The sequence below is a fragment of the Numida meleagris genome, chromosome 2, assembly GCF_002078875.1.
Source record: "Numida meleagris isolate 19003 breed g44 Domestic line chromosome 2, NumMel1.0, whole genome shotgun sequence".
In the NCBI taxonomy this organism is placed as follows: domain Eukaryota; kingdom Metazoa; phylum Chordata; class Aves; order Galliformes; family Numididae; genus Numida; species Numida meleagris.
Genome location: NC_034410.1, coordinates 40,754,298 through 40,779,086, shown reverse-complemented (window position 1 = coordinate 40,779,086; position 24,789 = coordinate 40,754,298). Strand labels below are relative to the sequence as shown.

Below are 24,789 nucleotides of genomic sequence, written 5' to 3'. Positions count from 1 at the left end.
GTTTTTTTTTTTTGTCATATGTCAGGTCACTAACATCACTTCAGTAGGGTTTTATAATTGCATTTAATATGTCACTTACTATGCACGCCTCATCTGATTTCTGTGGCAATAATGAGATAATTTATCTTTGCTGGGTTATGCAGGCAGTTGTGTGTTGATAACGTATTTAATTTTACCGAGTTATAAAATCTTGGCTGATTCTTGAGAAGGGTTAGAGCTAAGATAATTTTGTATTTTAATACACTTATCAACTCCAAACCCTTAAAGTTAGCTCTTTCTTTGTGTTTTCAGATAGGGCAACTCTGTCCTGGCCCATTGTCCTTGCTATCTCTTGTAAAATTTTATGCAGGGAATTCATAAAATTTCTGTCATTCAGTTGATAGAGGAAACAAAATGAGAAATTCTGTGCTAATGTTTCTTAGCTGCTTCGGGCTCATCTGGGGAGCAGGTTGGAGGTGGGGAGGAGGCAGCCAGCTTCTGCAGTATCACAGCTATCAAGCAGCAGGCTTTACTACCCCACAGCGATAAAAGAGCAGCGAACAAATTGCAGGGGGCGGGATATTTTCCGTGATTTGACATGAATCTCTGGAGCTGTTTTGTCATTTTAGCCTGAACAAGAGACGTAATTTTTAAGAATATTTTTAGGTTTTACCTACTTTTTGAAGTACTGCATTTTACTCCTGTACAACAGTTTGCTTGTGAAGTTAATTGCTCTTTTATTTTACAGTGACCTTGACTGCATTTCATATCTGAAGAAAAGCGACATTTGGGTTTTCTAATTTAGAAGCACAAAAGAGGTTGGAAGAGACAGTGTTAGTACCCAATTCACATGCTGAAAAAAGGTGCTTATGTTAAATTATGGGCTGCTGGAGCTGGGACCAAAGATAACATTATTAGACTTTTGCAATAAATATGATTAATGGGACAACAGGAGTATAATTTGGGGCACCTTTTGTGTGTGTACCTTATTTATTTTCATGAGTAGGATTTTATCGTTTAAATCAAATACATGCCTGTAACCTCTTTATCCTCCCATTTGGAGGTTTAAAACGTACCTTGTCTAAAAATGTTGGCTTTCTGAAGCCCACTCTGGCAGAATTTTTGGAAAAGATGGAACTTTGTGTTCTGTGTTACCTCTTCCTCTAGTTGAGATCCTCAAGGTTTTGGAGAATACAGATTTTCCTTTGTAGTCGGAGTTGTCCAGCCTCTAAAGAAACTTGGAGTCCAACAATGATGCACCCCTGCCTTCCCTCTACAAATATAGGTAGATATTCTGTAAATTTCCAACTACTTTTAAGACTGAGATAAGGGGAAAATATCCTTTCTTAAAACCAAGATATATTTTCTTAACCTTTAAAAGCACAGACATGGGAGACAGTGATGGACAGTGGCATCAGCGTGATGGATCAGCACGATTCCTGTGCATCCCATGGGGTCAGCAGAACCGTGCAGAGTATTCTGACATACTCTTTTTGAAGGAAAATAAAATTCTTTTAGAGCCTTAATTCTTGCAGGCAAAGAGCAGAAGAGGTTACCCTAGTGGCTGTGAGAGGCTTACCAGCTATTTGTCCTCCTGAAACTCTGCAGTGCACTTTGTTTTTCACCTCCTTGCCTTGACTTCAGCACAGAGCCTGGCTTCATTGTACTTGTGTATTTGTCCTCACCTCCATCATATCTGTGTGTTGAAATTCTGTGCCTGTTAATTCTGCCTTGGGAAAAAGCTGACTTCTATTTTTTGGCAAACTGAAACGAAAGCCCAAAGAGAATAAGAATGTTTTTCAAATACCAGTGTGACCTGATAAGCTGGAAGTTTTTGTCTGTGCTTATGACTCTGACTTGGATGTTAATCATCCATCTCAAACTAAAAATCAGTTAAAATAGCCAAAAAAGAGAGACTTGGCCCGTCTGAAGTTTGAAATGCTATTTTTTTTTCTTAAGGACCTGTAAAGCCCTTAACTGTTAGCAAGATACAATGTTTTGTAAAGCATATTATTTAACTATTGAGCAAAAGCATTCAGGGCGCTTTTCATCTTGGTGAAAAGAATTCCTTTTGAGTTTGTGGATCACAAACTTCCTTCCCATAGCACAATCAAGCAAGCATGGCCCAAGATCTAGCAACCGCAGGATAAGTGTCTGCTCATCACCCCTCTCATGGCAGCTGTCACCACTGCGTGTGGGAGTCAGGGCTTAATGTGCAGCCTATTCTGTGTGTTTTCAGAGCTCATTGGGGATCTACTGAAATTGCTTCAGTTCAGAGTTTGGGCTGGTGCCCAGTGCTGTTTCACCACCAAATTTTGTGTCTGCTCGCCAAACCAGTTGCTGAGCTGGTGCCTCAGCTCTGCAGCCCTGAGAATTGCTCTGCTCCCTCTTCCAGCCCTTCTTCTGCAGAGAATAAAATGGGAAGCACAGCTTTCCCAGTGTGCCTTCATACCACTGCCAGCCAGAGACAGATTAAATATGTTTTGAAGGCACAGGCTCTCCCTTCCTGCATGCATTCAAAGCCGCTTTTCCTGCTGCAAAGCTGGATGTTGTCCCCTCTGCTAAAATCCACTATCTGCTCTGGAATGAACATTGTAATTAAAAAAAAAAAAAGTTTTAATCTAGGCATGGTGTGTTAAATTGGTGTCAGCCCCACAAAGGGTCTGTCCCAAGAAGCGTGGGAGCTTGCAATGCGCTCTGCAGCGGGTGCTCTCCTGTGGCTGCTGGCTTTTTAGGGGAACAATAGTGCATTTAAATCAGCAGCAGGAATGGTTCAACTGTTTGATCCCTGCCCTGAAGTACATCCTCATTTGGGGATCAAGGCAATTCCTACATGTTGAGGTGTTAAATGATGCAAAAAGCTCCAAAATGAATATATATATATATATATATACAGTGCAAAGGTGTTAGCCATGTGCTGAAAGCAGCATGAACTGCTTCAATGTGTGTCAGAGCCCAGATGAATATACCCAGCCCTGGAAGTTTTCCTGGCTGGTGGGAGCTGCTTGCTGCTGGCCCTTCCAGCCCTGGCAAAGCTTGTGCTTGGACGCTTGCTCAGGCTGATGGCTGCTCTGCTTTACCTCTGGTATCTGAACGGACTGCCAGCAGGGAAACCCATTGGCCAAGCACCATGGTGGGCCACAGCCATTTCATTCTGCTGCCCAAGAGGGTCCTGGCTGATGGATGTGATGCTTCCTGACAGCGGTGAACACGTAGTATTGCCAGAGATGTAACTAGAAGGGGAAAAAATGCTAAAATGTAATACTGCGTCTCCAGCAGAATGTGGATCCTATGTGTTTTACTGTTACAAACGTGGTACTTTAGCATACTGGGTATTTCTCATTCCAGATACCAATGCAGTCCTGGGCCAGGAGTATAGCGAAAGGTTCAGATAATTCCACAGAGATAGGCTAATCCTAAATAGTTAGATGCTTTTTTTGGGTGTTCTTTTGAAGAGAGGCAAATGGAATATTTTTATTAAACATCTTTACTATTTCCTTGTATTAACTGATGAGGGAGCAAATATTTGCATCTGGCTGGTTTAAGAAGTGTCATCATGTTAAAAAAAAAAAAAAGTGTCTGGGAACCACATTTAGCTCTTGAGTACATAGATGTAGAAGAAAATAGGGATCTCCTTAAAAAGATGGTAAAATTAAGGATCAACTTCTACGTACCTTGCTTTGCGCACAATGAAGGCACATACATTTTTTTTCCTTACCTAGGATCACTGTCAAATTATCAGCTTTGGAAATGAGCTGTGCATTGGATTTTGACACTAATGACCGCCCAAGGAAGAGATCGGTGTGGCTTTGGTACCAGGTGACGCGGCCGCACTGCGCTTAGCAGCTGGCTTAGTGATCTCCAGAGTAAGAATTTCTTCCACCTCATTGCCAGCATCTTCTTGTAAGGGAATCAGCCTGGACTTCTGCAAATAGCTTTGTCCTTTCTCAAATAGGCTGTGCTCTCAATAATCAGAGTGAGTTGCAGGCATTCCATTAATTGTCCAGTTAATTAGCTTTAGGCAATCTGGCGTTTCATCTTTGTCTGACTTAATCTCAGCTAGTTTTTGTTCAGTCTCTAGCATGTGTAATTCCTCATCAATTTTGACATTTCTGTCGCATTAGCATTTATCATATTTCCATTCCTCTAGACCTGCGCAAGCCTTAATCAATCGTACTGTTTTGCAAGTTACTTCTGCTACGTGAAACACATTGCTGTAACTTTCTGCTCCTGCCGACTTGATCAGTGTGCATTTTCTGTGCCTGACATGCGTGCACAGCCTTAGCCAGCTTTCTTCCTTTCTCGCAGCTACTCTCTGTAGGTTGTTAAAACGTTCAATAAGAGTGCTCCTTCCCTGGGCACGTATGTGGTATTTTAAACCTAACTTTGTGTTTATTAATCCCCAAAACAGTGCCAGATGGTGAGATGCAGGAATATGTGATATGGATGCGTGCGTGCACCCATGTGCACACATTCCATCTCCGTGCATGGACGCACAGGCTGAGTTAGTGTGATGGGAGGTTTTATTAGATAATAAAGCTGTGATTCGAGTTACGCAGGTCGCCTCAAGTGAGGACCAAAAAAGAAGGATTTATTTAGCTCTGTGCTGTGTATTGCTTATAGAAAAGCTGTTTAGGAAGCTCTGCTGTTACTTGCAGGGAGTGCTTACATATTCTTTCCCCAGAAGTCAGATGCCTTCTGCTGCTGAGTTCAGATGAAAAAAGAGATGCTGTTACTCCGTGTTCATTAGGAAAACTGTGAACCTCCCAGTAATATTGGTCCCGAAGTGCTAGTCTGAAGCACTGCGTAGGCATCGGGGGCTGGGCCTTAAATCTGTCACGGCTTCCCTCGGTACCGCGTGCTCTGTGTCTGAGGCTGGTAACGAGGGGGAGAGATTTGGCAGGGAAACGAGGGAAGCTTCTTTCTGCTAAGCAGACTTTTCTTAATGAGGTTTGAAACTGCAGAGAAATTCAGAGCATTAGAGTAAGGGCTGGTGGACAGGGGCTGCATGCATGGAGGAAAAGGGAAGTGTGTACCTATCTGAAGACTAGGGGAGAAGGCAGGTACGAGGTGTGTGCATTGGTATTCATTGTAGAAAGAAAAAATAGGATTCAAGCAAGTTAGTTGCTTGGTTGTTCAACACTTCATTTATTTTCTGTCCTCAATTTGGTTTTTAAAAGGGGAAATGCTGTTCCCCTCCTCCCCTAGGACCAGAAGAGCTTTCCCACTACCTTTTCTTAAGGATAGAAGCAGTGAAACAGAGGAAAAATGAGCAAAGTAAGAGCGCTTTGGAAGTTGCATTAGGACAGCAAAGTTCCTGCAGGCAGGGAGGGCTCTGCTGATCTGCAAGTGACAGCACAAGCAGAGAGTGCCCAGAGCACTGCCGCCTTGGGGCCTGCCTCCTCCACGCTGCAGGCTAAGGCTGTGCCAGGCCTTGCCACCACCAGTACTCAGGATGCTACCAAACAGCATCCTAAAAAGCAAGGGGACACATCCGTGAGGAGCTCCTGTTCTGCTGTGAGACATGGCTGGGGTTTGGCTGTGAGTGGGCTCGCCTCCAAAGCTGCCTGCTGTGCAGGAAGGCTGCTGTGCCAACATGGCTTTGGAGGAGAATAATGCATAGGGCGCTGGTTTGCATGTAAGGCACAGATAAATGCCTAACCTTCTGCACATGAGTAATCCTGCCTAAGTACATTCAGGAGTTGGATCCCATAAAATCTATGGCTGTGTAGGTAGTACCCTGCCTGAGTTTAAGTGCACCTACGCCACTTGCAAAACCCTTGTCCCCTTGCTGCAGCAGCTTTTTTTTTAACTTATTCCAAGGGCACAAGGTAATGGCTGCAATTCTCTTGTTTAGGCTTCAGTTTGTAAAAGCCGGGGTAGATTAGGTGTTCCTAGCTTTTAGTAGAGTTAAATCGGATTCGTACTGTAATCTATTCCTTCTTGTGTATGATTACTTCTTCAAATATGCTTGCATTTTGTAGCAAGATAAGTTATTTTACATAATCTTTTAGAATGTGGTATGAACTGATTAAAAGTTCCAGACTCAAAGGTTTTACATAACTCATCCAATTTCTTTTGTAACAACTTAAACTTCTCACCTGCTGGCTTACATGGGACTTTGTTTGGTTTTTAAAAAATAAAATAAAATGTTTTTCATGGACAGAAGGTGTTCAATGTGGAAGAATTTACTACTTGTGCATTTCGTTGAGCGATTGGTGTGTTTCCTTCACGGGGAGATTCTACAGCCAGGAGGGACTACTGAATTTAGCTGGTGTTAACGCAAGCTGTAAGATGTGACTTACAGGAGCTCTTTCCTGCAGAGCCCTCTATCTGAGGTATTGAATGTGCTCTGCAGGACCTCAGGTGCTGAGGATGCTGCTGCAGCGTAGTGGTGAAGTGGAAGGTGAGGAGCAGACTGCTGCAGAGTTGGGGTAGGGTGAGGGGTAGGAGGATGCTTAGAGCAGCACGTGAGAGCCCCTTGGGTGAAAAACTGCTGTCATTTTTGGCCTGCTTTGCAGCAGCTCGGTCTCTCAGTATACTGACTGAAGGAACTGTCAGCTCCTTCAGTGAATATGTACCATTTTTTTTTAATAAGGATGACTTTAAGTCGTATGAATTCTTCTGCTTGCGGCTGACTTTCTCAGTCTCCCCACGCACTTTGCATCTGTGGGAGGGAGTATTTGAACACAAATATGATTCTGGATTTATGGAGGCTGCTCTTGTGAGTATAGTTACTCATTTGCATTACTATTTGCCAGCATAAGCTCGCACGCTGTGACTTTCCCTCTGTAGACCTGCTCCTGCCTGGCACTTTTCATCAGGGCAGCAAACCTTCACCACCACGAGCTTGCAGAGATGTACAAACACACACTGGTGTTTGGTTTCCAGCCTCAGGTGGGCTTTCACGTCCCTGCTTTTCGACATCTGGGCTGAGAGCTTTCCTGATTTGCTGCAGGTCTTCCCGGAGTAAGAGGTGAGCCACATGTGCGACCAGTAGATAGGCATTCGGATGAGATTGCCTGAGGAATGGGCTGGGGAAACTTTAAAGCCAATGGAGCTAATCAGCATCCTGCATGCTTGCTCTATCGCACGCATCAGATTCAGCAGCAGGACAGAAATCCGGCATGTGGGAAATAAGGGTCAGGAGCGATGGCTAGGGAGGAGAGAGAGATGCTTTAAGAGCCATCCAGCAAGAAAATGGAAGGAGTCAGAAATGCATTTGCTGCTGCTGCCTGTAAAAAAAATCAGAAGCTGATGTATGCTTATGTAAGGTGCTGTTTTTTGCTTTAATATCTCTAGTTCTAGGATGTTGCCGTTCTGCAGTGACTGGGCATAATGTAGCACGATGAGGTCCTGGGCTGTGATGCTTTGGTTGTCTTTGTAGTACTCTCCTAAATTATAGCAATAAATGTGATAAATTAGAGTAATAGAACATAATACATTTTTTGTTCTGGGTGTGACAACAGCAATTTGCTTTAATCAAGAAGTTGCATCCTCCTGAAATTTCATTTATAGGTTGTTTCCTAAAATTAGGAGCCTAGACTATTTCCTGTCAGTCTTAGTCTGTACTGTTTCTCCTAAATTATTTAAAGGTATTAAAAATGCATGGCACGTACACTGTACCAAGTTTAATGAAAGAAAAGATTGGTCCTGACTTTATGTGGAACTATGTATTAACCATTATTTGTTGTTGCACTTTATTTCAGAATTAACTCAGATGAGTACTCTGTGATGGACATTACTCAGTAATACTCCCCATGTTATTTAACATATTTTGTATATCTGTGCATTCTGCTTCCAACAAAAGCTCATATTGCATTTGAGTTGAAATGGGCAAAGTCACCTTTTTAAATTAAAAGAATTTATCATGATAAATACAGCTTTTTTTTTTTAATCATCGTGTGTATTTCTGTCTCCAGACAGGCTGGAGGGAGTAGATTCAAAAATAAATAAATAAAAATAAAAAATCCCTTTTCCTCTCCTTTCTCTGCCAATCCCCTTTGCAATACATTTGTTTTAAGAATCTGTTTTTTGCCTTAAAACTGTTTTAAAAAAAAAAAAAGTCGTCAAGCACTTGCAACCTTGTTAAAATACTGTGAAGTTAAGTATGAGTCTAGTGTAAGTGGCTTTTGTATTTAGGACCTTCCTTTGGCTGGAGAGTCTAATAGGTAAATACAAAAGCAGTTCCATCGGTCACTTGACGTGTTCGCCTGGCTTAATAACCAGATTCTTTCTTCCAAGAACGTGTCTGTCAGTTACAGAAAGGTGTAGCGCTCTGCAGTGCAGTGGTGGGGACTGGGGCTGAAGATCTGTGTGCATGGCTGGGCTCCAGCTCTGCATTGCTGTTAGGGGAGCTGTGTGTGCAGGGACAGATGAAAGCCTTTTCATTCAGCATGTTTTCTCTCTGTCATCAACAAGACCGCATTGGTTGAGATCTTCTAAGTCCAGCACTTCAGGAAAAGAAATAGGCCATCTGAGCAGCTGTTTACAGCAAGGCTGTAGTTCTCTTGCTTAGCAGAAAGGCACTGTATGAGGTCCAGATCTCTCTTCCTGGCTTACCAAGGTACTATTTCTCAAGGTGTTCCTTACGTGACGCTTTTCTTGTGAACCTGTGACAAAGAGTGGGACTGTCCCTTCCCCAGCCTGCAGCCCACACGTGCCCGGAGCCCAGCTCCGGTCCCCATCTCAGCATCTTCTGCCGCTGTCAGGCAGCTGAAGCTCTGGTGCTAGAAATGCTCTGTTCTGTGGCAAGACAGCCCCAGATGAGAAAATTTTGGCCAAAAAAGGAGTGATCTTGTCATTTACGCAGGGTGCAGTAATTTTGCACGTTTGCATAAACGTTGCTAATGTGCTGTTGCTGCTGTATAAGCTGGTCCTTGCTTAACCGTAGCACAGTACTAAGCCATTAATTGTAGGAGTCAGAGGAGAGGTACAGCTGCAAATCTGCCCTGTCAGGATTTATCAGGCTCCATTTTGTAATCAATGGTTTATTTATTAAACCATCAAAAATCATGCATACACTCTGGCCATGACAGCATGCAGCTCCGCTCGGGTTTTTCGGCTGAATCGATGGAAGCAATCATCTGCTTTACGTCAGGTATTGAACCCGCGGGGTCTTCCAGCAACGAATGGCTTTATCACCTGCATGGAATGAATGGCTGCTTAGGCCTAGGGCTGGAAGAAGGGTGGTGTTAAAAATACTGAATTTCTTCATAACTTGTTTGGGTTTTTTTTTTTTGTTTTTGCCTCTTCTACATCTACAGATGTAGAATTTCTTTGTGTGGCTGAATCTCCTGCAATTAGAGAGGGGGTCATTAAATGGGGGAGGGGAAAGATGCTGCAGAGCACAACAGGGAGTGACTGCAGCAATGTGACTGAAGCCCACCAGTCTTACTGACCTGGCCAAAAGATTGGTGCTCGGGTCAACAGATGGCAATTTAAAAGCACAGTAGCAATACCCTTTTATTTTTCAATCTGCAGAGTGTTTCTCTGCACGCCTGTGGCAGTTGATTCATTTTAGGAGATGTCAGGGCGTTCCCTTCTGTTCATTTCTGAGCAGAGGGTTCTGTTCTGATGGGGATAGCATGACCCCTTAACATCCCTCTGAAGCCCAGGGTGTTGGAATACTCATTTTTATGTTCTCCAAGCTTTTGTTTTTCTCTTACCTCTGGTCAGAGCTCTGATAAAGAAGCCAGAGCTGCTACAATTCTCATCGCTCACTGAACGCAGCCTCTGTAACGTAGGAGACCACTTGCCTTAGGGCATTTTGATTGGAAACTCAGTCTGAGGGCAGTCATCCTCCTTTCCTTGCGTTGTCATCATGGTTATTACAACAGCAGAGGCTCTATTTTACCAGGCAGTGCAATGCAGTGCATAACTTAGGGTGGCTTGAGTTTCCAGAGATGCCCCACTCATGGTGCTCATCCTGTTGCCTGCACTGAGCTAAGAGACCGTGGATGTTACAAGGGAGAAACATGGGCTGGTATAATAAATGCTTTGCCTTGGGGATGATTCCAGCCCCAACTACATTCTTCACAGCTTGTTCACCCTCACATGGGCTGCCCTACAGGAGCTGTACAATTTGCATCTTGTGTGAGGTCTGCTATTGATATAATGAGGCTTTATTGGATTAAAGGGCTTACTGCCAGCACTAATTATTCAAAAGAATATATAGGTTTTTATAAGACTCTAGCCTTTATTAGTTCTGCATTAATACATTTCAGTTCTTCAGGCATACTGTTCCTCCCTTTGCGACCAGCGCTTACCGGAACTGAGGGGTTGGCAGTGAGACACGCATGCAAGCTGCAACATCATGGCTCCTGCAAAATGTTGTTATCATGGAATTTATGCACGATATAGCTGAACACCAAAAAAAACACGAGATGGGCATGGTGATGGGATTGACTTGGCACCATGGACAGCAGCAACAAAGTCCTCCTCCCTCTGGACTTCTCTGGGTGGCGCAGAAAGGATCATGAGAACAGTTCCTGCAGGCTGTATTTGCAGAGTAATGTTTTTCACAGCAACCTCAGCCATTGTGGTGCTTGCTGAAGTTACACTTGCGAAAGTGTAAGGAAAGTCCAGCACCAAGTCAAGCTCTGATTTACAAAGGGAGGGCTGTAGTTTTCCACTCTGAATGTGCATTCTGAATGTGGAAAAGACCACTGAGGTCAGAAGTGTGTGAAGCTGCAGATGCTATCTGCTTTCCATCAACCCATTTTCTGTATAAAAGAGGTCAAATCACGTTAGGTTGATACCGTTGAGGTTCCAGCGCTTCAAAGAGAGCCCTGTGAGTGTTCAGTAGAAAATGGAACTAAAAGAACATGTACTGACAGCAGTGTGCTAAAACCTATGGTGTTTTTATTTGCATTTGTTTGGAGAACTTAAATATCTGATAGGAGTGGATGCTAAAATATCATTAATGAAAAATTATTACTCTTTCAAACATTTTGTTGGACAGACAGTTAATAAGGAAAGATGATTGCCTTAGTCTTGCTCCTCACTTGGCTATTCAGTGCATTCAAATGTATCCTGGCCAGTTGTTGGTGTGCAATTTGTGTGCTTGTTGATAGGATTACAGGAAGTATGGGTTTTGTTTTTGTTTTTTAACCCTCTGGGGACTTTTGTTGCACAAAGCCAAGTGCTTCTGCATGCATGAGAGAGCAATTTCTTGGCTCTGGGAAGTGTTGCTAGATAGAAATGATAGCAGAGCAAAACATTTACTTCCTCAAAATCGTTACTTGTTCAGATAAGGATACTGTAACAAAACCATGCAGTGGGTCAACAGTGCTCTGTTCTGTACTGATGAGAGCTCAGTACTTTTTGGTAGCATTCCAAGCCAGGAAATGCAGTTTAAAGAAAGTTGGTGTGCAGTCTAGAGAACGAGCTTATGCACACACACTCCTGATCTTGAAAGTCTTAAATCTGTTACTAATTATCTTTCTAATGCTTTAGGGCTTGTTTCCTAGATTGGCAGTGTTCTGTCTTGATCAAAGGTCTCGTACTGATTCACCCTCTTGGAAAAACCTGAAGCTTGCTTACTTGATTATTTTTGTTTTGCTTTGGAAGCTTAGCACTTCATCTCAATTGAATTAATGTGGTGCCAGTGGAGCCTGGAGAGCAAAGGTGCATGTGTGTATTCACTAACAAGAGGAAGAGTGGAATACTCTTCTGCTGGTACTGTATACTGCTATTCAGAAGTCTATCACAAAAGCTTGAACCCAAGTTAAGCATGTACACGTATGCGCAGAGATGATATGAAGAACAGATTCATGCCGCATACTGATTTAGAGGGGATTAATAACCTGTGAATAATACATATCCAAGATACGTAGCAGCAGTTTGGGTTCTGAAGTTGAGAAGACTTCCATGTGAAATGTCAAAGTAGTGTCTGCACTGAGAACTCACTGAACGGGCAATCTCCCACCAGCACAAAGTCTTTTCCCTTTAGAAAAGGGAAACTGTTATAAAACCATGGAGTATCTAGATCAATCTGCACAGCATGCTGCTGTTTCTATATATTACCATTGCGTATAAGTAACGATTTCATAGTAGCATTTTAAACTGTTACTCACTTCTTAATTTTCTTAAAGAGAAGTCTAATTGCTTTCTTTATATGCAGTTCCATGTCAAAAGCTTAATTTCTCCCTCCAGATGGATAATTAAATCATGCCATGTTCATCTCTTGTGACTCCTCTTGTCCCAGAAATCTTACATTTTTACTCTAGCTGTCTTCTGCAGAGCACAGCCACTGACAAAGCCTTCACCTTTAATTTACTTGCGCCAGTAAGACAGCAGTTTGTTTCAATTCAGAAGCAAGGATTCATTTTCCTTTCCTTGAGTTTCACTGTATATTTCCTTCCCTAGAAAAGAAACCTCATCTCTCCCACTGGTACATTTTCCAGGCATTGCAAAACAGGATATGTTTTTCCCCGGTGACCTGATTTTGCAAACCTGCAAGTCTTCCATTTAAATCAGCAGCTTGGACTGCATGATTTGAGGAATGGATTAACTTGAATATCAAAGAACGCCGATTGGACTCCCTTGTGCAGCATGAGGCTTAGTGCATGAAGAAGTCCCGGAGGGTCACAGGTGCACAGCACCCCACAGAAGCGGGCTGCCTAAGTGTGCCCTTGCATCGTATTGAACAATAAATAGATGTCTAGAAGAGTTTACGTTTGGTGGGGCGTTTCTGTTTGAATGCCTTCCTTTGCGAGGTTCAGCCTCCTTGCCTCATTTCTTCTAAAGAAAACATTTTTGAGTGCTCAGCAGTGAATCAAGGAGACCTGGGTGTGAGCAGCTCTGCAAAGGGACCATGCACGTGCCAAAAATGAAGAACTTGGTCTTGTTCAGAAACTTGGTAGAACTGTGCTCAATAGAAGGATGAGCATCTCTGAAGGACTTTCCCACAGTGTGCTTGTGGGGTTATAGGCAATGATAGCACAGTTCTTTAGCAAAGTGGTGGTCCTGAAATGTTGGTCCTGGTACTGGTTCTGATATTATTTTTGGGGTAATGGTGCCAATTTCTGCAATCCTGTTGCCTTTGGCCATGATGCTCTGGTTAGAATTGCTGTGTTGGTGCACATTAAGACGAGGGTTTGCTGAAACAAGAGAAGTTGACTACAAAAAAAATCAAGTGAAGATCTTGCTTTGTGCTTTGCTTTGTGCAGGGGCACTGACTTGCTCTTGAGTTTTCATGGTATAGCATGTCTACTAGTAGTGCTGACTTTTCTTTGCTGGAGCTGAAGGTCAGCATCTCGTAATTTTTCCATTGATTTTTAAATGCCCCTTTTTTTGAGTGCATTTCATTTGTAAGCTTTTCAGCATCAATACTTAATGATAGTTTAAAACAGCCACACTGGTTAAGGGGGTGATGAGGTCCTGCTCACTCCCTTCCCATCTTCTCAGCACTGAGCCTGGCAGGTCTTTCCCCTCCTGCCCTGCTCCTGGCTGATGAAGTGGTACCCTCCAGGAGTTCCTGTTGGTAATGTTTGGGTGCTCACAGTGTTTAAAATGAATGTGCATTGTGCACAAAATGCATCTACTTGGAGCATTCCTGGCTTGGTTCAGCAGCAGCCCATTTTGTGGTACAGTACCACATTGGAAAAGGCTTCCTTTAAGCATCACTGATGGTTTGTTAAATGTTGTTTTGTTGAAAAATTGTAGGAGAGTGATGCTCAAAGAGCTGACTGTAGTTCAAAGAAGGGGTTGAGTGCCCTGAACCAGCTCCCAGAATAATGTGCTCCGTGCTGTGGGTCAGCTTCAGCACCTCCCAGCAGCTGTGTGCATTTGCCAGCCTTGAGGCAGCGAGAGGCTGTGTGCCAGGAAGCTGTGGTGCTGGGGCAGAGGTGCTGTCAGAGGTCTGCCTGACTTTTGACAGGGCTGCTCCCAGCCACGCAGAGGGATCCCTTTGAATGCTGACCTTCTGCTGCTCTCTTTTTGGTGATAAAGTATTCAAGGGAGCAGAAAGTGCCCCATTTTGTGTGCTGTCCATCAAGGCGAGCTGAGGAAGGAGAGACACAGCAAGGGCACGGGTGAAACCCAGTGAATGCAAATGATTTATGGAGGAGCTGATTTAAGCACTTCCAATTACCCCTGTCAACATCCAATAGAATCTATTTATGGGTATGAGCTTAAACACATTGTGTAAAAGGAAGGGGTGGCATAGGCAGCTGTGGGACTGATGCATGGCCCAGCGTGTCTGTCTGGTAACCAGGTGTTTCCTAGTGGTTTGCACAGGGAAGAGAAGTCCTGCCTGGCAACATGGAACATCCTGAGCTAGAAATGACCTGCCAGCTTTAACAGGCTTTTTTCTTGTAGCCTTGAAAAGAATTTCACCTGACCTCGCTGCACTTGAGCTGGAAAGATTACAGAATCGTTAAAGTTGGAAAAGACCTCTAAGATCACCTAGTCCAACCATCAACCCATCCCCACCATGCCCACTAAGCATGTTCCTCGGTGCCACGTCCTCATGGTTCTTGAACACCTCCAGGGACAATGACTGCACCACCTCCCTGGGCAGCCTGTGCCAGCACCTCACCACTCTTTCTGAGAAGAAATGTTTCCAAATATCCAACCTGAACCTCCCCTGGCACAACTTGAGGCCTGTCGCTGACCTCTTGTCCTATTGGTGTTACGTGGGAGAAGAGGCCAACCCTCACCTTGCCACAGCCTCCTTTCAGGTTGTCGTAAAGAATGCTGAAGTCTCCCCTGAGCCTCCTCTTCTCCAGACTGAACAATCCCAGAATGCTCGATGTGGCAGCTGTTACACAAGCATGTGCTCTTGTCCTTTAGAATAACATCATCTTCAAATGGGTTTGAGTTTGCAAAAGGAGAGGATGAGACTGGGTTTAGCTGGCTGTCTGAAGTTGTTAACAAGGAACACCCAAACCAAAGGACTTGACCCTTGAGCTGCCCATCAGCTTTGGATTTTATGCTGTTCAAGGTGGGCTTGGCAGACAGCTTATGAAGCTGCATAGTGGGGCTTTTATAGGGCCTCTGCATTAGTAAATAGAGTGCAGTCCTCAGGCTTGCAGTACTTTTCTCCTCCCCAGTGACAAAGGTATGGCCATATGAAGAAAGTATGTCATTAAACCTGAGAGCGGTAGATGAGCTAAAATATGACCTTTACACGGTACTTAAAGGGTGCTGCAGATAGTCTGTCTTTACGCTAAAATTCTTGTACATTTTCAGGAGTGAGAGCTAGCTATTTCAGGGCATCTTCTTTATCTTTCTTGTCACTTTTTCTATTAAACCGTGTCCTATTTCTATTCAATGCGCTAAAGAGTGTGCATTGCGCTGACATCTCTCTGATTCACTTGTGGCATCTTTAGGAAATGAAGAGTGATCAAATTCCCTTGTCAAGGAGGATGCTCATTTGGAGAGGTTGCATCCTTCTTCTCTTTTCTTAAAAGTACAACCCAGAAATGAAACTTGAAAAAGCCCACGGCCCAGATATAATTACCAGCATTTAAAATGTGAGGAGGGATGGCTGGTCGTACAAAACCACCCACTGGCAAATAGGCTCCAAAGAGCACCGCGCTACCTTTGCTTTGCAGGCGCTTAGATCCTGTATAGTTGCTGATTTTATGGAGTACAGTATAGCTGTTAACCAGCAGGACGGAACTCTTCAGTTGCCTTAGTAACTAATCCAATCCAGGGAGGACATAAAAATAGAATACATAATTTTAGAACCTTTTGGCCCTTTGCCAAGCAAAATATTCTCACTAGCAGCAGTCGCATTTGTGATTTGAATGGATTTTCTTAATAGAATAGATTCTATTTGTTTTATGGAGATAAATGGTGCTTGCTTCTCAAATCTGATTAATTACACATCCTGGCTATTAGGTCTTGTAGCTTCTGTACTCATCCCTAAGTTTTATTTAACTAAAAATATAACAAAATATAATACAACTAAAAAAATGGGAAAATGTTTTAGTTGCCGGCTGCTGTTCAGACTTAATCTGGTTTAAAAAAAAAAAGAAGAAGACTGCAGCATAACCCAATAAATCACGTAAATTGCCAGGAGGAATGTCACAAGCATCTGCTTCATTCAAGTGTTTTTTTTTTTCCTATATTGATTTGTAAGCTTGTTGAGAGAAAAAGGGTATTATTTTTAAAAAAGCATCACTGAAGGCATTGCTGCGGGTGGCCACGTGGTACTGCAGCACCGCTCGTTCAGGCGAGCAGGAGCCCGATACCAGGTGTCTTGTGAGTTCTGGAGAGGGTCAGCGCTTTCCCCCCACCTTTCTGTCAGTGTCACCAGTGGGCAGGGGACCGGCGGGACTGAGCCCTGGCACGTGGCAGGAGCGCTCCCGCACTCCTGTCCTGCGCAGTGTCCCTGAGCAAGGTGCGGCTTTCCTGGAACGCACGTATGGAAAAAATTCCCTGCTTGAAAAAGCCACGTTTTGTAGGTGTAATGATTCAGCAGGTTTCTCATTCCACTTTAGGATTATCCGCCTGCAGGGTAAAAAGCTAAATATAGCAAATACGTGCTTTGCACAGCGGTTGTAATGCTTTTTGCTCAGTGCTTTCTTTTTTTTCCAGGCGGTGCTGTTCTTATTTTGGCGTCGTAATTTATTAATATGGCTAGCAGACTCCTCTGAAGCAAATTAAGATTTTTCATCACTGTGCGCTAAAAGGATGGCATGCCAACCCAACAGGAAGCTTCCGCTGGAGCGCGGCTGTAATTAGTTTATGGCCCTGGAAGGAGGGGAGGTGGAGCAGGCCTGCCTGAGGCCAGGCGGTCACCACAGCAGCGTGAGACCCTGGCGCGGCGTGGCCCAAAGCAGGGCCTTCCTGATACAGATTTTAAGAATAAAATAAACCGAGCAGGAGGTGTGTGCTCATCTCTAATGTGATGATTAGTTGTTGCCCTTCTGCCTCTCTCCTGTGCCAACGTGGTAACATCTCCAGTGGAGCATAATAGCGCATTTGCTGCTTTGCACTGCCTGAGGATCTCCTGCTTGCTTGGTGTTAATGTTTAAGGGGAAGGTGAGTTTGGCTGTGAGGCCTCCTGCAAGCAAATGGGTGCCGAGAACCAGCCCTGCAATGCTGAGGAAGCTCGTATGCTGGGGCTGACTGTAGCATGGGCTGCAGTGTTGGTGTTTGGGGTGAAACCAGCTGGAAGGGAGCTCCTGCACGGAGCCAGCGCTCATTTTCTGGCTGGACCTGCTTGTCTTTGCTGCCCTGGCAGCTTGCCTGACCTCAGGGTCTGCCTGGAGGTTTGTATTTTATTGAGGATAAAGAAAATGCAAGTGCCGTGGTAAAATGCAACCTGATATGCTACTGATTTTTTTCCCAAAGAAGTTCAGAAAGCAGTACATTAATACAAGCATTTGTGGCCAAAATGTATTATGCAGTTAATTCAACTAAATTGCAGCTACTCTGTAGCAAATAATTACCACCTGTTTCACATCTGCCTCTAATCCACTCAAAATACAGCAATCTAATCATCGTTCTTGTATTATTTATGTAGTTTTATTATTTGCAGTTAGATTTCTATTTGCTAACCCCATTTACAATAATTTTTTGATGCCTTCTGTACACAGAATGGCAGACTTAATAGCCTTCTTTGGATTTGTTTATAAAACCTTTCAAAACATGGCTGTAGTATGAGACGGGGCTCCTGCTGCCCCCCAGCCACGCACTGGCCTTTCCCACAGCGAGCTGCGGGGCTGGAAGCACTGCCCGCTGCTGTGAGATTCCCACGCCTCCATCTCACCTTCAGAACCAGCGCACGTTGATTTGCCACGCACATAGCTCTCTGAACTTTTTCAAAGACAGCATTGGTCGGTTCAGATTGAAGCTCCTGAGATAGGTGCACCTGCAGGGCAGGAGCAGATGGATTCACAAACCTTGTCTCCAGCTGTGTGGGGGTGCAGGGGCAAGGCATGGGGAAATATGGTCCATGAGTTTGTCTTCTCCATTGCACACAGCTCGTACATACACTTTTACAGCTGTGACACTGAGAGCAAGACATGATCCCCCATCCTTTCACTCTGAGTTACGGTGGTTGGCCTCTGTGGAAGTATTTCTGCAGCAGCATCCTATCTGCCCGTAAATTTAAATTTTGCACTGTAGGACTTGGGCTTCCTCCATTCCTGCAGTACCTTGTTGATGGTGACTGCTTTCACACCAGGGATGGTGTTTCGTAGCATCACAGAATGGTTTGGGTTGGAGGGGACCTTAAAGCCCACCCATTGCCAATCCCCTGCTGTGAGCAGGGCTGCCGCCCACTGGATCAGGCTGCCCAGGGCCCCATCCAACCTGGCCTTGAGCGCCTCCAGGGATGGGGCACCACAGCTTCTCTGGGCAGCCTGTGCCAGGGCCTCACCGCCCTCTGAGTAAAGAATTTCTTCCTAACATCTAACCTAAATCTTCCCTCTTTCAGTTTAAAGCCGTCCCCCTCGTCCTGTCTCTATCAGACCATGTAAAGTGTCAGTCCCCCTCCTACTTGTAAGCTCCCTTCAAGTAATGAAAGGCCACAATGAGGTCTCCCCACAGCCTTCTCTTCTCCAGACTTAACGAGCCTGGCTCCCTCTCCCTTTATTCATTAGGAGAGGTGCTCCAGCCTTCTGATCATCTTTGTGACCCTTCTCTGGGCACACTCCCAACAGTTACCCTCCTCTAGAAGCATCTTCATCCATATGTGGTATGGACAAGGGCAAGCTGGGTGTCCACCTCTCCTGATGCTGATCTGGGAGGGGAGCTGCAGGCTGGGATCTTTAAATACCTGTGGGCGTGCCATAAAAAAATGGTATTTCTGGCAGAAGTTCAGCTGGGAGAACGCCAAGTGAACGAGTTGCAAGCTCAGCAGCACCATTGCATGTCTTTGTGCTACCTCTCGTGTCTGCCTGTCAAAACCTGCCATCGCGAGCAGTAATTATGCACATCCGTTAGCTGAGCAGCCATTCTCTGAAGCGCGTTGTGGCAGTCTCACTCGGAAGAAGCGCATATCTCATCTCTGTGTCGGCACAATGACCATAACACCTCCCCGAGGGAGATGCCTCTGATAATGCTGTATTAAAGGCAGGGCTCGGTTTTGTCTTTGAATCCTCTATCACACAAGCCAGCGCGCAAGGAAAGACACCTAGTATAATTTTGTAGACAAACGTTAACAAAAGCTGCCTGCACACATGCACACACGCAGAAATTCAACATTAGCATTGCAGGAGGCTGTGGTGGTGACAGGAGCACTTTTATTGTCATCTCTGCTGGGGGAAAAAAAAACCTATTTGTGCAAGTAACCCAAGCTTAGCTCCATTCCCAAGCACTCCTTTTGCACGTGTGAGTATGTTTTGTCAGCTCTGTCTTTGGGTACAGATTAAAATGAATCACTTTGCAGTTCTCTTTTTCAGAATACTCGTGCTTGTTTGTGTTAAACAAATTAGTGCCGTAATAGTCCCGTCCCCCCCGTGGAGACATAAATATTGTACAGTAAAGGTCTAAAATGTGTTTGTTTCCCCCAAAAATGCTTAATTGAGTTGCTGTGTTTAATTTTCCCGATTGTTTTCTGTTCGTTAAATGAGAGCGTGTCTGAAAAAAACTAAAAGCAAAGCTAGAGGCAGAGGATAATAAAATCTATGGCTATTAATTAAGCTGAAATCCTTGAACATGACTCCTTCCAACTTGTTATCTTCCAGACACGAGATGACTTTGTTCTTTGGGTGACTACTGCTAGACAGACACATCCTGTTGTGATAAAGGAGACCAGCTGGATTTAGGACTGCAGCGTCGTGTTTGTGGTACGACTGACCATATGTGATTTTCTGTCACGTTTGCAGCTTTCACGGTAAATCTCTGAAGTATTTGCACTTTGATTCATGTTTTTCCACTGGTTTGGTAACAAAGTATGAGGTGGCTTTGTGCAGCTGCTTTGCACTGACACAGGTCACGCTGCAGTCTCTGCAAAGCACAGGGAAACCTCTTGCATGCTTAGCCTTAAGATTTGTTCGGGGCTGATTTTTTTTTGCTTTGATTTGTTTGGGGGTGTGTTTCCTTTTGTTGTGTTGTTGTCTTTTTGCTTGTTTTGTTTTGTTCTGAAGGAGGAAATGACTGGGACCAGAAACTACATTTCATCGGGGACATAATTTTGAATTCCTGCTCTGAGCGTGGTCTTTATCTGGCTTCACCAGAACCAAATAATTCTGTTAATTGTTATTGTCTTCCTGCCTGCTCTGAGAAATGCCTGTCTGAAGCCTCTGCAGAGTCTTGAGAACAGAAGGGTATCTGCTTGTGAAAGAAGCCTGACAGACAGCAGATAGAATTTGGAGGAGTTTGGGGTCCATTTTCCCTAAGAAGGAGCACTTTTATTTGTTTCTATCTGCAGTTATGATTTGCCCATAAAACCTGTGGCGGAAAGGAGCCGAAGGTACCTGCAATTTGGCTGAAGGAAGGAACCAACGTTAATATTTGTCTTCAGTTTTATGGAGGCAGAGAGGGGAGGAGCAGGAGCCTCTTCACAGTCAGTGGCGTTGAGAAATTACTGCAGCCTGAGGAGCAGTTTGCATTTCTTGGTTGTCTGGACTTGAGAGAAGCGCGTGTAGGAGCAAAGGCCAGTGGTGGTCACAAGGATGGAGAGGAAAAACAAATAGGGAAATTCCTTTTTCACTCTGTGCAAGTCTTACTTAGAACTCACAGTGACTTTATTATCATCTTTAATGGGTTGCATTCAGCTCCTCTGAGCTACCTGGGTTACAGCCAGTGCCCAGCCCTCAATTGACCATTCTCCTTTTAGCCAAGTACTCACTGTGTTCGTGTCTTACATCAGACTATATCTTCTGTACCTTCCCTAACACTGAACGCTTGAACAATGGCTTAGTTGTAGTGGTCAGTGTTTGCAAATGGCATCTTGTGAGAGAGGGTGGCAGGAATGGAGCAAATGCAATTTCTTTCCAGTACAAACTGTCGAATTGCAGCAGCTGAGCGGGGCAGAAGTGGGGAGCAGCAGCTGCATCCGGCACCGACGGGGAAAGTGCTCAGCAGCACCAGGTAACAAGAGACAGGCAGGGTGGATGCTTCTTAATCCCATCTGAGATTTTCAGCATCAGCCCCTGGGCCAAGAGCTGCAGGGTGAAGGCACCCTGCTTTTGCTTTATCTTGGACCCCTCGTTCAGGTGAGGTGCACAGCTATGCAGGCAGTAAGAGGTGGAGAGATTAAGACTGGTCATTTGTCGCTTGATTTTACTGATGATTCCTCTGAACAGCGAACAGGCAATCTTGTAGCAAGCTGTAGATTTCCACGATGAAAGCCTGCTTGTTACAGCATAGATGTGAGTGTTGTGTGACATTGCTAAAATGGAGGGGTTAGTATCCAATTATTTCTGAAAATTGTGCCTATATCTGAGTGTGGGCAGCATTATTTAAGTTCCCCGAAAGAAAAAGGTGCACTTAAGCATTTTGTGCTTATTCCAGATCTTTTTCCTTTGAGGCAAAATTTTAATTTTTGCAGGGCTGAAAGCTGTTTAAATTAAAAAGGAACGGTGCAAAACAAATGGTCAGCGCCTGTCCTGCAAGGGGCTGCACCGTGTCAGAGCGTTCAGCAAGGACCACACTGGTACTCGCCTCCAAAAGCGTGGTGAGGAAGCTGGGTTGGATGATCATAGAATCATAGAATGGCTTGGGTTGGAAGGGACCCCAAGGATCATCAAGTTCCAACCCCCTGCCACAGGCAGGGCCACCAACCTCCAGATCTGGTACTAGACCAGGCTGCCCAGGGCCCCATGATGCTGGTCATGCAGCAGATAATACCAGCCCTATGCTTTATTTTGAAGAGCTGTTCTCTGTTGCTGTAAATCAGTTTCCTTAAATGTACGGTTGTGGGTTATTTTTTCCATCAGGAAGCGCAGTTCAGTACTCCAGAATATTTGACCACATGGGCACTAGGCCCTCATCTCCCAGATTGTAAGACAGGTTCCTTGAGGTACCACGGGGTGGGCTCTGCAGTGAACTGTAACAGCCCTGTCCTGCTGCTGTTAGTCATGGAAAGGCTCTGACCTATCCAAGTGTTGCACTCAAAAAGCAAATCTGTGTGTTATTCCTTTAAATCAAAACAGACAGTGACAGCCCGGACTAGCACAGTGCCTACCAGAAGAGTACGTTTGCTCTGACCGCGTCTGGGAGACTATTTGTTTTCTCATTACTAGGAGTATGCTGGCCCAATGTAAATGTCAGAGAGCTCGGCGCGTTCTGTGCAATGAAATGGATAGATCTGAAGCAGTGTCGGGTCGGATCTGGAGCTGAGGAGCTGCAGAAGAGCGCTTGCTGCCCCATTCCCATCTGCATCTGAGTGGCTCAAGGCCGTCGTCCTCAGGAGTGCGGTGACTGTACGTCCTTAGAAAGGAGGAAATTATTCTTCATGATCTAGCAGGTTGTGGTGTGTTTTTTTGTTTGGTTTTGTGTTTTTAGCGAATATTTCCTTAGTCTGGGGTTTAAACATTTCTGTATGCACTAAGGAAAATGCGAATGATACGTATTTCTGGAACAGCTGCTGGTGGGAGGCTCCTGTGTGCAGAGAGGTCAGTGTACAACTGGAGTGGCGTCAGGTTGTGGTGTCTGCAGCCAGTGACACGTGGCACGAGGCAGTGAAACATCCGGGAGGCGGCGGGCTTGTTTGCAGTGCACATGTATGGGTTTGGGAAAAAGAAGTCAGAAGAAGAACCCCAAAATCTTTGTGAACCTCGTGTTCCTATGCCATCAGGACATGTAGAAAGAATGCTGAGGTCCCCAGTGTTAACAGTCAGCTCTGTTACAAGGTGATTTTTCCAACAAAGAACCGGCTCACTACACAAGCATCTTGCTGTGTCTGTATAGCACATGCGGCCCTAATTAAGGGATCGGCTGATTATTATTCTGTTACCGGCCCTTATTTTCCTCTTCCACTCTCTGTCTCGCAGGAAGGCTGCATACAAATATAGCAATCGATGGAGGGGAGATGTTCCTCCTTTACGAGATTAATTACAAACACAGGGATGCTCTGTCTAGCCTGCATGTATGATTGATCTTGCAATAGGAAACTAATGCTTCCTTTTATCCAGTAAGCAAAGTTCAGAGATGTTTACATTCTGCTAGGTAAGCACAGCTGTCTAAAGACGCCAAGACGGATGGACTGTCCTGTCAGCACAATTCCTGCCGAGGGAAGGGCCCTCACCATCTCTGTGGACCTCTCTCTGCCCACAAGGCTGCAGGGCCAGAATCGCTAATTTAGCAATCAGCTTAATTGTTGCACACCACTATTAGCACAGAGACCCACATGAAGCCAGTGGAGTGGTGCTGGCAGGAGCAGTGCTGGGCCTTGTGGGGCTGCACTGCAGGACCCAGAGGAGGGCTCCTGCTTGCGCTGCGCACGACATGACTGTCACAAGCCAGCTTCTCCAGAATTACAAGGTTTTTTTCCTTTAAAACCTGGCTGGCACAGGGAGCGCTTTGCTTATTCTCTCCCAGCAGCTCGCAGCGTGGAGCTGTGGAAGCATCTGCAAGAAGTGCGGTGCTTAGCTGCCCTTGTTTCTATTTGTGTACAAATACAGTCTTACAAGCCCTGAATTTGGCTCAGGGTCCTTCCGAAAAGGCTCATTTCATTCTTGGGCACGGGCGGGTGCTTGCAGTTAGGCTGAGAAAGAGAGTTAGAGGTGATGGATCCAGCTTAGTGACTCAGCCCTCTTCCTGGCAGTATTTTAAATTATAGATGCGCTACTGCTGATACTTAACTCCTTCCAGAGCTGCTGAACTATATGGAGGATTTGAAGTATTCCTGCAACGCTAAATCTGGGCTCATGCAGAGGAGATCCACACCTGGGGTTGGTTTCCTCAGAAGGAAGAAGAAATTGGCGGGGGGATGCCAGCCGTAGCATCCCATAATGTGTAAGAACGTCCCTCGGCGAGGCAGCAAGCAGCCGGCCCAACACCCACATTGCGGCCTGCCTTGCCTTTACGCAGCCTAGCGCTGCACTGCCGGGGGCGAGAAAGTCCCTGCACTAAAATAATTAGTGTAATAAATACAGCGTGTGGGGAGCAAGAGGAAGCAGGGATGTCTCTGTTTGCATCTCCCCCGTGGAGCTGGGCCTGGTGGAGTCAAGCCCCGAATTGCCTTCACCTTTTATTTTCTTCCCGGAGGTCTGCTGGTGCCGGAATGAACGCTGACACGCGGTCGCAGCGCGTTTGGGCTGTCCTTTCTCTTTGCTTTGCACATGCAAATCCTGCCTGACAAGCGCGGCTCGTTGGCTGTTTGAGTCAGTTTATTCAGCTTGACAAAGGTTATTGCAATAATTGATGTTCCTCTTCTAATAATTAATGTTAATGAGTCCACTAAACAGTAAACAAGACAACAAAGAACTGTTAATGAGGCAGTTTTTACTCATTTGTGTAATCTTTCGGTGAGATAATGGGCGATAAATATATCGCTATTCAGCCATCTTCAAGTCCTTAATGCGTGGAGAGTGTTTTAAAAAGAGATTTGTGCTGATTTTTTACACTTGCCTTTAGTAAATGCAGCAGGCTGGGTAGGTGGGGCGTCTGAAAGAGTTTGGAGACCTATATAATTAAGTGCCTTGACATTCTGCATCTGAAGGACATTGGCGGATATCCAAACAGTGTGTTCTGCTCTCAAACCATTTAATTGAAACCATGCAAAGTTGGGGGGGGGGGGGTGAAAGTGAGGGAGATCTTGGCAAAAACCCTCTGTGCTTTTTTTCACTGTTGGATTGACCAGACAGAGCAACAAAGCTGATAAAACAGGATTAGCAAAATTGCATTGTTGGATATTATATGCTGTGTGACATGTACTACAGCAAAGGAATTTGGCAGGATTAA

The 24,789-nt window shown here is 44.9% G+C and overlaps 1 long non-coding RNA gene across 7 annotated transcripts in view; it reads left to right on the top strand.

The window, feature by feature from the left end:
• Positions 1-24,789, top strand: part of LOC110394348 — a 57,645-nt gene that overhangs the window by 29,205 nt on the left and 3,651 nt on the right. For 4 of the 7 annotated variants that reach the window (XR_002435563.1, XR_002435567.1, XR_002435565.1 and 1 more), the window contains one exon: positions 19,626-22,351. This is a non-coding gene — a long non-coding RNA (uncharacterized LOC110394348). The remainder of the gene's footprint in view (positions 1-19,625; positions 22,352-24,789) is intronic. The other 3 variants (XR_002435566.1, XR_002435564.1, XR_002435568.1) reach the window with 3 other exon arrangements.